This window comes from Bidens hawaiensis, unplaced genomic scaffold, assembly GCF_021521415.1.
Source record: "Bidens hawaiensis isolate Kalapana, Puna unplaced genomic scaffold, B.hawaiensis_p1.1 tig00000237_1, whole genome shotgun sequence".
NCBI classification, from domain to species: domain Eukaryota; kingdom Viridiplantae; phylum Streptophyta; class Magnoliopsida; order Asterales; family Asteraceae; genus Bidens; species Bidens hawaiensis.
This window is the reverse complement of record NW_027491021.1, coordinates 1,776,380-1,780,661: the sequence shown is the minus strand read 5'-3', so window position 1 is coordinate 1,780,661 and position 4,282 is coordinate 1,776,380. Positions and strand designations below refer to the sequence as shown.

The 4,282-nt window shown below is 35.9% G+C and overlaps 1 pseudogene across 1 annotated transcript; it reads left to right on the top strand.

Moving 5' to 3' along the window:
* Positions 1–1,467: 1,467 nt before the first annotated feature.
* LOC143610556 (CASP-like protein 1 pseudogene) lies at positions 1,468–2,821 on the top strand (annotated as a pseudogene). Its single transcript, XR_013149616.1, has 3 exons — positions 1,468–1,848; positions 2,290–2,419; positions 2,597–2,821. The product of XR_013149616.1 is annotated as a CASP-like protein 1 pseudogene (transcript).
* The last annotated feature ends 1,461 nt before the right edge of the window (positions 2,822–4,282 follow it).

Sequence of the window (4,282 nt, the reverse complement as noted above, 5' to 3'; positions counted from 1 at the left end):
CTTTCCTTTTTTTTAATTGGGAACTATATGTAGATATATGCTTGTAGGATTTAGCGAGTCACTGTAAACAGTAATTTATGAATACAAGAACTCCTTTGGGGAGGTGTATATAATGTGTTCATGTTCTTAATGATTCTTGCTTGATTCACAAGTATCAAACACGAATCCTTTGGATTCTGCACACCGGTTCTTGATACGAACTGACTGTCTATTCGTTTATATTCAAGCAGGATTAGGCAAGTGATAATCTAGCTTTCAGCCACCGCCTTCATACATTTGGTTAGGCGACAAATGATCAAACTTTAACATCAAATATCTCGTATGGAGCCCCTTTTGATTGTAGGCAAAAGAATCCTTGGCCGAAAGTGTTTGATGAGCATTGGTCTTGAATTAAGTCCTTACAATCTCCCCCTAGCTAGACTAATTATGCTATCAAATTTGTCTTAAGTCCATTGCACCTTGCTTTTGCATCAGCTTATGATTCAATACTTATCATTTTGGTTCTCCCCATCAAGGATAGTACTACGTACCTCCTAAACATATGCATAAGATAAAGGTTAGAATTTCCAATGATGAGCATCTAATCACCAGCTTATTAGAAAAAATGTTCAACTTCGTTAGAACATTTATACACTTTCACTTGCAACCCTAGTTAGGCGAAACTAAGGATCTTTCATTTTGCAACCTTTCACTCCGAACTCCACAAGCAAAACTTGCAAACATTCGCCCCTGATTCCATAGGCAAAACTTCCAGACTTTCGCCCCATATTCATAGGCGAAACTTGCAAGTAGCCAAAACCTCAAACTGGGAGATGCTGATAATATAATGATGAAGACGAATCTCCAATTGAGGTGAGTCTTGACACCTGGGCGAAGCTGCCAATTTGGCTGAAGCTTTCTTCTGTTCCAGGTTTTCATCCTTAATTTTCACTAGACGAAAGTATGGCAAAAGGACGACGAGTTGAACCCTTGAAGGTTCAAAAATGGCGGAACAAAGCTCCAGGAACATTAATTGTGGACGAAATCTCGAAGAACATCAATGGTTGATCCCCATATTTGCATCAAAACAAAATAGTTTGTTAAACTTGGTGAGTTTGCAAGCCTAGCAAATAATCAAGTTTTACACGTTTTATTTTGAGGAACATATTTTTACACCTAAATACCATTTAGTCACGCAATTGCAAGGATTTGACATATACTATTATTATATGCACAAACATCATACCACTACACCATTAGGTCATGGTATTAGTTCTTACATGTATTTCTAGAAATCACATAGAAGTTCTTGGTGGTTTACTATCACACATAGTAATGCAAAAAGTTTCAAATATTATGGGTGCTCTTGGTAATATTAGTTTGGACATATATGTACATATAAACCATTAAGAACCGAATTTAGTTATATATTAATTTGATATAAAAGTACTCCTTTAATCATGTGACAACTAATTAACCCCTAACCCTTCACAAACAAACAAAATCGCTTATCTATTTAAGTTCAATGGCAATTAATATCCTAACCACAGTCATCCCATACACTTCAATTTTCTGCTCTCTACTATCATCCAACGATCATGGCATCAACCGAGACTGGAGCTCCTCCACGTGCCACCACGCAGACTTCGGTGAGGTGGTCATCAAAATTAACAAGGTCGTCTCTAATAGTGGCATGGTTTCTATTGAGAATCAAAGGAAGGTTGATGTGATCTTGAGGGCTTTGATGTTCGTATTTTCGTTGGTTGGGGTTGTTGTTATGGTCAGTTCTAAACAATCTGAGAGGATCCCGGTTTCACCAGTCATGATGATACGCGTTGATGCAAAGTTCACTCACTCTGCATCATTTACGTAAGTAAATACATTTGTTGGTTACGATATATTTCATTTATATATAATAGTTACATATCACTTTTAACTTGGCATGCCCGGCTCAAGTTTTTTAGAGTTTAAAGCGGATTCTAAAATTGTGAATTTTTTTTTGGTCAAAAAGTATTTTTGCTTACTATGCTAACACCTAGGAATATGACAAGTCACATTTTTTATATGCGATTTCTAAAGGCATACAATCACCCGTATTAGAGATGTAACGTGTTTTAGTGAAAAATAAGCAAACGAGCTACTTATGTACTCTCATAATCTCATTGTCAAAGTGTAAGTTTAATGAAGTTAAACCTTTATGGGCCCTTACGGGGCCCAAGCTTCAGCTTAATTTCGTTATACGGTCGATCTGCCAATGATTTGATCGAACAGTACTATGGTATATTTTTAATCATGTGTTTTATTATGCAGGTACTACGTTTCAGCATTTTCGGTTCTTGGCTTGTATAGCATGATCACTGGTTACTTATCATATTCAACAATGAAGAAGCAAGAGCGAATCTCAACAGGCCAGCTGTTACAACTCCTGCTACTCGACACCGTACGACCTTGAACTAAGTGCACATCTTTAAAAAAAAAGTCGCGCAATCACACATATTAGAGTTAAAATAATTAGTTTCACCGAGAATAACGTTAACCTTTCAAGTAAACTAATCATTTGTTTTCTTTGTGACGACCCGAAGATTAAACGAAGCTATTTATACTATTGTGTGTGCAGTTTTTATTAGGAATCGCTGCATCTGCAACAGGAGCAGGGGGAGGAGTGGCATACGAAGCACTCAAAGGAAACCCTCATATCCATTGGATGAAAATATGCAATATTTTTGATAAGTTCTGTGACCATCTTGCAGCTTCTGGAGTAATGGCGGTTCTAGCCTCGTCGATGCTTGTACTGCTCATTTGGACCTCCGCTGGCGCCATTGCGAGAAACGCTGGAAGGTGATAGTTTTGGAACGGTTTTGTGTTCTTTCTTGATTAACTTGGGATCGGAATTGTGTGTTTTCCTTTGCTTTATTCGGCTTAATTATCCGTAGAAAAAATGTTATCCGTGCTTGATGTATGGTTAATTATTGTAATATTTTATGATGGTGAGAGCTAAGTAGCCAGGATTTTTTTATTGAAAGTTTTACTATTGTTTTCGCTTCTATGTTTTGATTCGAACGCATTCATTAAATTAATCATGCACATCGTTTTTGTCCGTACGTTATTCATGTAAATAAATAAACAGATTAATTTTGTCACACTTGTAAACTTCTAAATTTTTGATGTATAAGTATAACAATAAAATTGGTCACTCGTATAATCAAGTTAACACGGTCACACTTATAAAGTTATAATTGCCTAGAAATGATGTTAATGTTTAGGAAAAGTTACTAGAAAAATTTATCATGCAAAGAAAAATTGTCTTATAAAAAAGGCGTAAAACAATAAGAGAGAGACGTATAATTCCTTTAGGCATCAACACTTCACGAGACAGTTGTGTAACCTAAGCACATTGGGCTATACAATCATGAAATACAGTTAGGCACATTTGTAGCCGATACGTCAACACTTAGCACACTACCCCTTACAACTTTGCAATACGCTTAGGCACAATTGTAGTCTATTTGCGAATACTTAAGCATCTCTAGAGCATATTGTCGCATACAACCTTAAAATACGCTTAAACAACTTTGTAGTATATATGCTGATACTTAAAACACCTACGGAACCTAAGGCTATTTTTCTTTCCTATTTTTATAAAAACTTTAGTCACTTGCTTATTCTGGTGATTTTGCCTGATAATGATCATTTAGGGTGGCGGTGCATTATTTTATCATTTTCCTCTGCATCATCCTCAAATCACTTTTTTTTCTTCCTAACCCGTCTCATCCCAATAACATACAAATTAATTCACTTTACATCTCACCTATCTTAAAATCAGTTTCAAGTTAACTAATTCAAATAAACATGATCACAAAACTCGTTTTATAGTTCAAGACTCTTGTTCATCCAAAGCTAGGGAGCAAGCTCGATCGCTTGAACAGGTAAGGGTAATCTCTTCTTTCTTATAATTAGTGTAAATGGATGTCACCTAACTTCGGGGAGTCCAGCACATCTACCCACACACGCATACAACGTCCCTTTTTAGACAAAGGGAGTTGATATCTTCGAAGATCGTAAGGTGATATACTTATTTGCTTTAGTTTTGGTGATTAGGCTACCCACGTCGTCATCAGAACTAAATATTTGGTCACACGTATTTAGCCTTTATGATCAACATGTAACTTCCTGATAACTTGTCATACTTTTTACTCTTTTTATTATAAGCGTCACACAATGTATCACACATATATATGTCGTTATTTATACCCAGCTAAAATGTTCTTTTATTTAGTTTTGTTTTAGTAAACTTATAAATAGA